We start from the raw sequence: 13,197 nt of genomic DNA, 5'->3' as shown, positions 1-13,197 counted from the left end.
TGCATCACCGCCAGCGGGTGGGCTCGGAATTCTGAGCCTTTTCCTCGCACCCCCAGTTGCGGGAGAATGTGAAGGAGGAGATGTTGACAGATCGCGTTCCGCTTGACTTGACAATTTTGTCACCAGCAGGTCTTTCAACCCCAGCAGACTTGTGTCTGCCGGAAAGAGAGATCCAAGGTAGGCTTTAAATCTAGGATCGAGCACGGTGGCCAAAATGTAGTGCTCTGATTTCAACAGATTGACCACCCGTGAATCCTTGTTAAGCGAATTAAGGGCTCCATCCACAAGTCCCACATGCCTAGCGGAATCGCTCCGTGTTAGCTCCTCCTTCAATGTCTCCAGCTTCTTCTGCAAAAGCCTGATGAGGGGAATGACCTGACTCAGGCTGGCAGTGTCTGAACTGACTTCACGTGTGGCAAGTTCAAAGGGCATCAGAACCTTGCACAACGTTGAAATCATTCTCCACTGCGCTTGAGACAGGTGCATTCCACCTACTATATCGTGCTCAATTGTATAGGCTTGAATGGCCTTTTGCTGCTCCTCCAACCTCTGAAGCATATAGAGGGTTGAATTCCACCTCGTTACCACTTCTTGCTTCAGATGATGGCAGGGCAGGTTCAGTAGTTTTTGGTGGTGCTCCAGTCTTCTGTACGTGGTGCCTGTACGCCGAAAGTGTCCCGCAATTCTTCTGGCCACCGACAGCATCTCTTGCACGCCCCTGTCGTTTTTAAAAAAATTCACATACCAAATTCAAGGTATGTGCAAAACATGGGACGTGCTGGAATTTGCCCATATTTAATGCACACACAATATTGCTGGCGTTGTCCGATGCCACAAATCCACAGGAGAGTCCAATTGGGGTAAGCCATTCCGCGATGATCTTCCTCAGTTGCCGTAAGAGGTTTTCAGCTGTGTGCGTATTCTGGAAAGCGGTGATACAAAGCGTAGCCTGCCTAGGAAAGAGTTGGCGAGATGCTGCTACTGGTGCCGCCGCAGCTGTTCTTGCGGCGGGAGTCCATACATCTACCCAGTGGGCTGTCACAGTCATATAGTCCTGACCCTGCCCTGCTCCACTTGTCCACATGTCCGTGGTTAAGTGGACATTGGGTACAACTGCATTTTTTAGGACACTGGTGAGTCTTTTTCTGACGTCCGTGTACATTCTCGGTATCGCCTGCCTAGAGAAGTGGAACCTAGATGGTATTTGGTAACGGGGGCACACTGCCTCAATAAATTGTCTAGTTCCCTGTGAACTAACGGCGGATACCGGACGCACGTCTAACACCAACATAGTTGTCAAGGCCTCAGTTATCCGCTTTGCAGCAGGATGACTGCTGTGATATTTCATCTTCCTCGCAAAGGACTGTTGAACAGTCAATTGCTTACTGGAAGTAGTACAAGTGGGCTTACGACTTCCCCTCTGGGATGACCATCGACTCCCAGCAGCAACAACAGCAGCGCCAGCAGCAGTAGGCGTTACACGCAAGGATGCATCGGAGGAATCCCAGGCAGGAGAGGAATCGTCAGAATTGCCAGTGACATGGCCTGCAGGACTATTGGCATTCCTGGGGAAGGAGGAAATTGACACTGAGGGAGTTGGTGGGGTGGTTTGCGTGAGCTTGGTTACAAGAGGAAGGGATTTACTGGTCAGTGGACTGCTTCCGATGTCACCCAAAGTTTTTGAACTTGTCACTGACTTATTATGAATGCGCTGCAGGTGACGTATAAGGGAGGATGTTCCGAGGTGGTTAACGTCCTTACCCCTACTTATTACAGCTTGACAAAGGGAACACACGGCTTGACACCTGTTGTCCGCATTTCTGTTGAAATACCTCCACACCGAAGAGCTGATTTTTTTGGTATTTTCACCTGGCATGTCAACGGCCATATTCCTCCCACGGACAACAGGTGTCTCCCCGGGTGCCTGACTTAAACAAACCACCTCACCATCAGAATCCTCCTGGTCAATTTCCTCCCCAGCGCCAGCAACACCCATATCCTCCTCATCCTGGTGTACTTCAACACTGACATCTTCAATCTGACTATCAGGAACTGGACTGCGAGTGCTCCTTCCAGCACTTGCAGGGGGCATGCAAATGGTGGAAGGCGCATGCTCTTCACGTCCAGTGTTGGGAAGGTCAGGCATCGCAACCGACACAATTGGACTCTCCTTGTGGATTTGGGATTTCGAAGAATGCACAGTTCTTTGCTGTGCTGCTTTTGCCAGCTTGAGTCTTTTCATTTTTCTAGCGAGAGGCTGAGTGCTTCCATCCTCATGTGAAGCTGAACCACTAGCCATGAACATAGGCCAGGGCCTCAGCCGTTCCTTGCCACTCCGTGTCGTAAATGGCATATTGGCAAGTTTACGCTTCTCCTCCGACAATTTTATTTTAGGTTTTGGAGTCCTTTTTTTTCTGATATTTGGTGTTTTGGATTTGACATGCTCTGTACTATGACATTGGGCATCGGCCTTGGCAGACGACGTTGCTGGCATTTCATCGTCTCGGCCATGACTAGTGGCAGCAGCTTCAGCACGAGGTGGAAGTGGATCTTGATCTTTCCCTAATTTTGGAACCTCAACATTTTTGTTCTCCATATTTTAATAGGCACAACTAAAAGGCACCTCAGGTAAACAATGGAGATGGATACTAGTATACAATTATGGACTGCCTGCCGAGTGCAGACACAGAGGTAGCCACAGCCGTGAACTACCGTACTGTACTGTGTCTGCTGCTAATATAGACTGGTTGATAAAGAGATGTCTATGTAACTATGTATGTATAAAGAAGAAAGAAAAAAAAACCACGGTTAGGTGGTATACAATTATGGACGGACTGCCTGCCGAGTGCAGACACAGAGGTAGCCACAGCCGTGAACTACCGTACTGTACTGTGTCTGCTGCTAATATAGACTGGTTGATAAAGAGATGTCTATGTAACTATGTATGTATAAAGAAGAAAGAAAAAAAAACCACGGTTAGGTGGTATACAATTATGGACGGACTGCCTGCCGAGTGCAGACACAGAGGTAGCCACAGCCGTGAACTACCGTACTGTACTGTGTCTGCTGCTAATATAGACTGGTTGATAAAGAGATGTCTATGTAACTATGTATGTATAAAGAAGAAAGAAAAAAAAACCACGGTTAGGTGGTATACAATTATGGACGGACTGCCTGCCGAGTGCAGACACAGAGGTAGCCACAGCCGTGAACTACCGTACTGTACTGTGTCTGCTGCTAATAATATAGACTGGTTGATAAAGAGATGTCGTAGTAGTATGTATGTATAAAGAAGAAAGAAAAAAAAACCACGGTTAGGTGGTATACAATTATGGACGGACTGCCTGCCGAGTGCAGACACAGAGGTAGCCACAGCCGTGAACTACCGTACTGTACTGTGTCTGCTGCTAATATAGACTGGTTGATAAAGAGATGTCTATGTAACTATGTATGTATAAAGAAGAAAGAAAAAAAAACCACGGTTAGGTGGTATACAATTATGGACGGACTGCCTGCCGAGTGCAGACACAGAGGTAGCCACAGCCGTGAACTACCGTACTGTACTGTGTCTGCTGCTAATATAGACTGGTTGATAAAGAGATGTCTATGTAACTATGTATGTATAAAGAAGAAAGAAAAAAAAACCACGGTTAGGTGGTATACAATTATGGACGGACTGCCTGCCGAGTGCAGACACAGAGGTAGCCACAGCCGTGAACTACCGTACTGTACTGTGTCTGCTGCTAATAATATAGACTGGTTGATAAAGAGATGTCGTAGTAGTATGTATGTATAAAGAAGAAAGAAAAAAAAACCACGGTTAGGTGGTATACAATTATGGACGGACTGCCTGCCGAGTGCAGACACAGAGGTAGCCACAGCCGTGAACTACCGTACTGTACTGTGTCTGCTGCTAATATAGACTGGTTGATAAAGAGATGTCTATGTAACTATGTATGTATAAAGAAGAAAGAAAAACAAAACCACGGTTAGGTGGTATACAATTATGGACGGACTGCCTGCCGAGTGCAGACACAGAGGTAGCCACAGCCGTGAACTACCGTACTGTACTGTGTCTGCTGCTAATATAGACTGGTTGATAAAGAGATGTCGTAGTAGTATGTATGTATTAAGAAGAAAAAAAAACCACGGTTAGGTGGTATACAATTATGGACGGACTGCCTGCCGAGTGCAGACACAGAGGTAGCCACAGCCGTGAACTACCGTACTGTGTCTGCTGCGACTGGATGATAAATGATATAAAAAATATATATATATCACTACTGCAGCCGGACAGGTATATATTATATATTATATAATGACGGACCTGCTGGACACTGTCTGTCAGCAGAATGAGTTTTATTTTTATAGAATAAAAAAAAAAACAACACACAAGTGAAGTCACACGACGAGTGTTTAACTTTTTCAGGCAATCACAATATAAGTATACTACTAACTATACTGGTGGTCAGTGTGGTCAGGTCACATGTCAGTCACACTGGCAGTGGCACTCCTGCAGCAAAAGTGTGCACTGTTTAATTTTAATATAATATTATGTACTCCTGGCTCCTGCTATAACCTATAACTGGCACTGCAGTGCTCCCCAGTCTCCCCCACAATTATAAGCTGTGTGAGCTGAGCAGTCAGACAGATATATAATATATATAGATGATGCAGCACACTGGGCTGAGCCTGAGCAGTGCACACAGATATGGTATGTGACTGAGTCACTGTGTGTATCGCTTTTTTCAGGCAGAGAACGGATATATTAAATAAACTGCACTGTCTGGTGGTCACTCATTAGTAAACTCTCTGCACTCTCTACACTTCTACAGTACTCCTCCTAGTCCTAAGCTCCAGTAAATCTCTCTCTCTTATAATCTAAATGGAGAGGACGCCAGCCACGTCCTCTCCCTATCAATCTCAATGCACGTGTGAAAATGGCGGCGACGCGCGGCTCCTTATATAGAATCCGAGTCTCGCGAGAATCCGACAGCATCATGATGACGTTCGGGCGCGCTCGGGTTAACCGAGCAAGGCGGGAGGATCCGAGTCTGCTCGGACCCGTGAAAAAAACCATGAAGTTCGGGCGGGTTCGGATTCAGAGAAACCGAACCCGCTCATCTCTAATTTTTACTGTATCTGCCAATTTCTCCTGGGACTCCTCAGATTGGCTGATGTTAGTGAAGGAATAGAGAGGACATGGAGGAGTTAGGAAGTCAGCAGTCACTGCTTTTCTCCAATCAGAAGGCTTATTGCACCATAGATGGCAATTTGCATTTGAGTAGTGAACAGTAATTACTAAAATTGATTGCATTTCTACTTAGGCAGTAGTTTATTAGAAGCTTTTCTTTTATGAACTACTATACAGTATATCTAAGTTCAGCATTAATTAAAATATAACATTCTTTATCAAATAACCTGCAGGAAACAAGAAATGGAATTGCTTCCATTACAAAAAGAAGAAGAAATAATATATAGATATTGAAGGTAAAATCATCAGGGGCGGAACTCCCGGAGGCAACGTAGTCCGTTGCCGCCGGGCTCCAGCCCTGAAGGGGGCACCTGGTTCAAACACTGTCCCCCTACCATGCCCTTCCTGCCATCGCTTCCATAAAAGAGCTACCCACTGAGCGGAGGTGGAGCGCCGATCAGCATCAGCGCGGCGCTCTGCCTCTGTGACTGTCGGCTGTGCTGTGTGTGTGATCGCGGAGGACCGCGACCTGACAGCAGACTGAGCATTGATTGAGGAGCCGGCTTGCCGTGCAAACTGAGGATGCACACAAAGAGGAATCAAGGAGGGGGGCTTTGTCATTTATAATAATTTACCCCGTAGCTCAGCAGCAAGCCTGCCCCTTCTGTCACCAGGAGTCCCCAGCAGCCACAGGCAGATTGGCTGGCCCCAGGACACATCACCGGGGCTTCCTCCAGCAGCTTAATATACACTTGCGGTTGCGGGTGGTTGGCCACTCCCCTGGGACCAGCGGCCGCCTCAGCTGTTCTAATCCCGGATGTCCGACAGAGGGTTCTGAGCTGCAGGTGCTGCGCATCACGTTACAGGAAGCCCAGCATGGGACACAGGAGGCCGTGGGCAACGGGGCTGGCGCTGCTGCTTCTTCTGCAGGTCAGTCACTGTCTACTTGCCTTGTGTACATCTGCAGGTTACAGCTCCAGCCTCATGTTCTGCGAAATGCTGCACCCCAGACCTCTCACCTGCTGGCCCGTGACTGCTCCCTATGCCCCCTGACTGCTCCCTATGCCCCATGACTGCTCTATGCGCCCTGACTACTCACTATGCCCCAATGACTGCTCGCTATGCCCCCTAACAGCTCCTTATTCCCCTGACTGCTCCGTATGCCCCCTGACTGCTCCCTATGCCCCCTGACTGCTCCCTATGCCCCATGACTGCTCTCTATGTCCTCTGACTGCTTCCTAAGCCCTCTGACTGCTTTCTATGCCCCTGACTGCCCTTTATGCCCCCTGACTTCCCCTATTCCCCTGGCCGCTCCCTATGCTCCCTGACTGTCCTTTATGCCCCTAGACTGGCCCTATACCCCCTGACTGCTTCCTATGCCCCCTGATTGCTCCCTATTTCCCTGGCATACCCCTGACTGCTCCTTATGCCCCCTGAATGCTCCCTATGCCCCCTGACTGCTCCCTATGTTTTTGAAACACTGGCTTCTGAGTCCACCTTATGGCCTCTGACTGATCCCTATGCCTGGGACCGATCCCTATGCCCCTGACCGATCCCTGTGCCCCTGACACACCTTTGACTGCTCCCTATGTCTCTGAGGCACTGGCTTCTGACTGCACCAGATGTCCCCTTTTCCTGCACCTCAGACCTAGCAGGAAAACTGCCTGACAGCCTCTCCCTCACTGCCTGTCATCCTCTCTGTAGCGTCATCCGCTGCCTCTCCAAGTATCCCACTCCCTGTCACCCAATGCCACTCTGTCGCCGACTATCTATCCATGTCACCTCTCTCTTGCTTGTCAGCCTCTTCCTGTCATGCAGTGCCTCTCCCCATAATCCTTTACATCATCCACAGCCTCCCCCTGGTGTTATCCACTGCATCCCCCTGTCATCTATTCCCTGGTATCCCCCACTGCCTCTCCCTGGCATCACCGACTGCCCCTCCATCTCCCACTATCTCTCCCTGTCAGTTCTCCCTGTCATTCACTGCCTCACCCTGTCATCCTCTACATCACCCACTGTCTCTCCCTTGGGTTACCCACTGTATCGCGGTGAGAGCATGATGAATACGAGGGCACTGGGGGAAAGGGGACATGGCTCATGTGGGGGGGGGGGTGAGAATGACATGGCTCACATGGGGAAAGGGGTGGACATTGCTAACACACACTGGGGAAAGGAGGATATAGCTCACACAGGGGAAGGGGCGAAATAGCTCGCAAAAGGGGTTAGGAGGACATGGCTCACACAGGAGAAGGGGCAGCATATCTCACACATGTGAAGGGAGATGTGACTCACAAAAGAGGGAAGGGGTGATATCACTCACACAGGGCAAGGGGGGAACATGGCTCACACAGGGGGAAGGGGGACATTGCTCACACACGGACCAGGGGAAGGTGTTATATGGCTCTCACAGGGGGAAGGAATGGGACATGGCTCACACAGGGGCCAAGGGAGGGGGGACAACACAGGGGCTGCTAGTTATAATAAAAGGGAGAGACCTGCCAAGCAGTCATGTGAGGGACGCCACAGCCTCAGACATACAATAATTGAGTTTGTATGTCTTAATTTTCCTATCAGTGCTGATGTGTGTGTTATTTTTCCTATCGGCGCCATTGTGTTTGTTATTTTTTTATGTGAAGCCAATGTGTTTTATTATTTTTGCTGTAGTGGCCTATTTTTTCCCATTATTTTCACTGTGGTGGCCTGTTTATTTTTGTTCACTGTGGTGTCCTACAGTTTATGCTGTATTATTTTCCTGAGATGGCCTATGTTCTGTATTATTTTGCTATCAGTGCCGATGTGTTTTATTATTTTCCTACAGGGGCTTATGTTCTTTTTGTGGTGGCCTATGTGCTTTATTTTATATCAGTGCCAATGTGTGTGTTTTTTTTCTCTTTGTGCCAAAGTGTGTCTCTGTGTTATTTAACTACACTGCTCAAAAAAATAAAGGGAACACTTAAACAACACAATGTAACTCCAAGTCAATCACACTTCTGTGAAATCAAACTGTCCACTTAGAAAGCAACACTGATTGACAATCAATTTCACATGCGCTTGTGCAAATGAAATAGACAACAGGTGGAAATTATAGGCAATTAGCAAGACACCCCCAATAAAGGAGTTGTTCTGCAGGTGGTGACCACAGACCACTTCTCAGCTCCTATGCTTTCTGGCTGATCTTTTGGTCACTTTTGAAAGCTGGCGGTGCTTTCACTCTAGTGGTAGCATGAGACGGAATCTACAACCCACACAAGTGGCTCAGATAGTGCAGCTCATCCAGGATGGCACATCAGTGCGAGCTGTGGCAAGGTTTGCTGTGTCTGTCAGCGTAGTGTCCAGAGCATGGAGGCGCTACCAGGAGACAGGCCAGTACATCAGGAGACGTGGAGGAGGCCATAGGAGGGCAACAACCCAGCAGCAGGACCGCTACCTCCGCCTTTGTTCAATGAGGAACAGGAGGAGCACTGCCAAAGCCCTGCAAAATGACCTCCAGCAAGCCACAAATGTGCATGTGTCTACTCAAACGATCAGAAACAGACTCCATGAGGGTTGTATGAGGGCCCGACGTCCACAGGTGGGGGTTGTGCTTACAGCCCAACACCGTGCAGGACGTTTGGTATTTGCCAGAGAACACCAAGATTGGCAAATTCGCCACTGGCGCCATGTGCTCTTCACAGATGAAAGCAGGTTCTCACTGAGCATATGTGACAGACGTGACAGAGTCTGGAGATGCCAAGGAGAACGTTCTGCTGCCTGCAACATCCTCCAGCATGACCGGTTTGGCAGTGGGTCAGTAATGGTGTGGGGTGGCATTTCTTTGGGGGGCCGCACAGCCCTCCATGTGCTCGCCAGAGGTAGCCTGACTGCCATTAGGTACCGAGATGAGATCCTCAGACCCCTTGTGAGACCATATGCTGGTGCAGTTGGCTCTGGGTTCCTCCTAATGCAAGACAATGCTAGACCTCATGTGGCTGGAGTGTGTCAGCAGTTCCTGCAAGACGAAGGCATTGATGCTATGGACTGGCCCGCCCGTTCCCCAGACCTGAATCCAATTGAGCACATCTGGGACATCATGTCTCGCTCCATCCACCAACGCCACGTTGCACCACAGACTGTCCAGAAGTTGGCGGATGCTTTAGTCCAGGTCTGGGAGGAGATCCCTCAGGAGACCATCTGCCACCTCATCAGGAGCATGCCCAGGCATTGTAGGGAGGTCATACAGGCACGTGGAGGCCACACACACTACTGAGCCTCATTTTGACTTGTTTTAAGGACATTACATCAAAGTTGGATCAGCCTGTAGTGTGTTTTCCACTTTAATTTTGAGTGTGACTCCAAATCCAGACCTCCACGGGTTAATAAATTTGATTTCCATTGATAATTTTTGTGTGATTTTGTTGTCAGCACATTCAACTATGTAAAGAACAAAGTATTTAATAAGAATATTTCATTCATTCAGATCTAGGATGTGTTATTTTAGTGTTCCCTTTATTTTTTTGAGCAGTGTACAATGGGGTCTGCAATGTAGTGTAGGATACAATGGGGTCAGTAATGTATTGTAGGATACAGAGTGGTCAATAATTTAGTGTAGGGTGTAAATGGGTCAATAGTTTAGTGTATAGAGGTGTCGGTGATTTATTGTAAGGTATAGAGGGGTCGGTGATGTGGTGGCGGGTATAAAGGAGTCAGTTAAAATACAATTTTTTTGAGGGGGGCACAGCATTTTATCTTGCCTCCGGGCAACTGGGATGAAGTTACGCCACTGAAAATCATTCTAGATTTTAGACAAAGGAATAAAATACTTTCCCCAAACACTGTACTATGTATGTATGATTGTGACATATTGCAACATGAAATCGATTGGTCAAGAAATATACAGTTGAAATGAACTTGAAAATCCATCATACATATTCTCTCTAGAGTATACACAGCTTGAGAGTCAAAATAATTGACCTTTCCTGTCAGCCAAAAAAATCTATAAAACAACAAGGGACAAAATATCAGAATATAGAAGGAACTATTTTCTATATATGAAGTAGCTTATAAAAAAAGTATGGACTTGGACTAATAATTTCTCAATATTACATATAATGATTCATTTTTTGCTTTAAATAAATATTTGAATTCAATGGTATAAGAATGTATATTAAAGTTAATGCACAATGGTCACATCTTTATTTATTGTATGAAATGTATATAATAGCAATAACTGGAATGAACAAAAATACTGTATACTGTAGTACACTCCATTACGTCAAAATTGGGCAGTATAGTTGCTGATAAAATAACCTTCTTTGAGCATCACTGCCTAACTAGAAAATAAAACAATCTCCTAAGATTTACTCAATGTGTCATGTACACTATTTTTAGCTTTCACATTTATTATTGCCCAAAGGTTTTAGTATTCCTCATTTCTTTTAATAATGACAATTTGGTACGTGAAATTTAGGAGCAGTTTAATTTAGATTGCCCAGAGCCACTGGGTCTTTGTATATTTTTATCTACACTGCTCTGAAGCCAAATAAATGTACATAACATTGTATTGCTGTTTTTAGTCAGATACTCTGGCTTAGGTTAAATTAATTACACTCAATAATTAGCAATTTCAAAGTGAATAATAAAACTTTAAAAAAAGTATAAATCAAAATCTAGCTCCCATCTTGTTCCATAATTTATCCCTATAACTCTACTGATTATATCGAAATATTTTAAAAACACTGGGATGCAATGTCTGTACTACATTAGACATAAGAAAACCAACATGTAAGAGCATTTTGCATCAATTTCAATAAAAAAAAAATTAATTGGTAAAAAGGAGGACTGATCTGAATGGGAAGTAGTTATGTGACCGGTGGTCAGGAGGCCGCCGTTCACAATACCGGTATCTACATCCTGCACCCTCACAATCCCGACAGTTGACATGCCGACTAACAGGGATAATTTCCACTCGTGTGTGTCCACAACACCCATAGAGGGGGAATAGTACCTTTGGCGAGCATAGCTCACCACCGAGCCCGCAGCTTGGCGAGTGCAGCAAGCCTGCAAGGGGCTCAGTTGCACTCACCCCCCTGCCAGGAATCTCAATGCCGGGATCCCATCGTTGGTATGGTGACCGGCGGCCTCCTGACCGCCGGTCATGCGATACCAACCCACTGAAAAGGTTCAACAGCAGAAAAACTATCTCTGCAGAATCAGACCTATTACTGTCAAGAAAAACTAAATATACCAATCAGTGCAATGGCCACAATTAGACAATTGCATAACTCAATAATTGCAGACTGTAGACACTGATATACTGATTATTTCTGAGTGCATAAAGCACAAAGGGCATCTCATATAAGATCAATCATCACACATATACTCATATATTACTGTCTAAACATATCAGTAACAAATTGGATTAGATTTATTAGTTTTCTGATTAGTTTGTGCACAACATCAATCACATGCTCAAACTATCCAGCATATCAATATTTAAAATAATGGTAGAAACTAAAAATTACACCCAGTATACCGAGCAAGAAATGTGCTATTGTCTATACCCACATGATAAGAAAAGATTTTCCAAATTGCACATAGCATACAAGAGAGGTGATACTGTATATTACATATATTATATATATGTATATATATACATATTTATATTTATATATATATATATATATATATATATATATAGTCTGGGTTCGTGTGACTGATGCACCATGCCGATGCTGGGATCCCGGCTTTTAGATGCCCGGCAAGGCATCTATTCCCACTCTATGGGGCAGATAAATTAAGCCTGGAGAAAATATAAGGAAGAGATAAACCAGTGATGTGTTCAAGGTGATAAACGCACCAGCCAATCAGCTCCTAACTGTTAATTTACATATTGGAGCTGATTGGCTGGTGCATTTATCACCTTGCAATTATCACTGGTTCATCACTTCCTTATGCCTTCTCCAGGTTAATACATCTGCCCCAATGGGTGTTGTGGATGGCCACAAGTGGGAATAGTCTCTGCTAGTCGGCTTGCTGACGGTTGGGATTGTGAGGGGGTGGAATCCCAGTGTCAGTATTGTGACCAGCAGTCTCCTGATTCCCGGTCACATAACTACATCCCATATATATATATATATATATATATATATATACATATACAGAGAACCCTTCACTGTCCTTGGCAGCTTCATTCACCTTAATGCTTTAGTATACATCTGAATAAATAGGTAAAAACCAGGTAAGCATAAGTGTGGCAGGTAAGCTTTAAACCAGGTAAGCACATTTTCCCCCATGAGACAGCAGTAGCAGGTCCTTAAAAAATCTATGTGATATTTTATGAAATAGAGTAGGACTTGCAGTGAAATGGGGTCCCATGGAGTGGGCCGCAAGCTTACATGCATTTTACAATTCATAAACCAAAACCCCATTGTTTATTCAGATTTATACTAAAGCATTAAGGTGAATCAAGCTGCCAAGGAGAGTGCAGGGATCTCTGTATATGTATAATTGAGTTTGGTGGTCACAGCCCAACGCACCCCAACCTAGGTGTGGGGAGTATGTGAGTGCACCCCTCCCCTGGGAATGGCGAGTGCAGTGGATCCTCGTGTTTGTATATATATATATATATATATATATATATATATATATACACAGTACAAATAAATATATATATATATATATATATATATATATATAAAACATAGATTAAACATGCATGTTTATTTAGAAAACATATTAAGCACAGAATTCCACCCTACAGGTTTGTTGACTTTAGAATTTCAATAAAATTTTTTACCATCTATTCAGAATTAAACCCGCACCAAATTATTTAAAAAAAAAACTACAAAAATAAATACCCAACTCCTCAAAATTAAACAGTTACCATTGACTAGTTCAAGAATGCCTCACTAGTGCTGACAGGGTATGAGAAAGCCAAAAAAGAGTATAGCACTGCCAACGAATCTTGGAAGACAAATCTAACAATTAGCATAGATTTATTAAATTACAGACCTGGAGTCTGGGCA

The sequence above is a fragment of the Pseudophryne corroboree genome, chromosome 1, assembly GCF_028390025.1.
Source record: "Pseudophryne corroboree isolate aPseCor3 chromosome 1, aPseCor3.hap2, whole genome shotgun sequence".
NCBI lineage: Eukaryota > Metazoa > Chordata > Amphibia > Anura > Myobatrachidae > Pseudophryne > Pseudophryne corroboree.
Note: the sequence above shows the minus strand (reverse complement) of the source record.